The sequence below is a fragment of the Penaeus monodon genome, chromosome 32 (assembly GCF_015228065.2).
Source record: "Penaeus monodon isolate SGIC_2016 chromosome 32, NSTDA_Pmon_1, whole genome shotgun sequence".
Classification (NCBI taxonomy): Eukaryota; Metazoa; Arthropoda; class Malacostraca; order Decapoda; family Penaeidae; genus Penaeus; species Penaeus monodon.
In genome coordinates, this window is record NC_051417.1 from 6,678,244 (window position 1) to 6,678,736 (window position 493).

Consider the following 493-nt stretch of genomic DNA (forward strand, 5'->3'; position numbering starts at 1 on the left):
TCATATCAGGTACAGATGCACAAATAGCATGAGATTTTCCCAGGCGGATGCATGCTGAGAAATCAATTTAGCTGTGACACCAGTTTTAAGCATATATTTTTCTTGTATCAAGTTAATTAGAGTTACCACTGGATTACAGACCATGTGTATTAATAAGGCAAGAATGATAATGTCTTAATTGTGCAAGTGGCATATTATTTAGACTGGGATCTGTGCACATGTCATATGTGTTAGATGTATTATAGAAAGTGCTTCTCACTGTGTACTCGTATATGTATATGCATTATATCCAGTTTATCTTGCTGTGAATTGGAATCTAACTGGTCATCTGGCCTGATATACATAGCATAGAGTTGATAGCAGCCAGTATTGTTGACAAAAACTTAAAAAGAGTTTTTTCATAAGGCATGATATTAAAATACATACGAGTAGATAAAATGGATACAGTCATATGTATGGAATTTAATAATGCTGACACCCTTTCTTCAGAAAG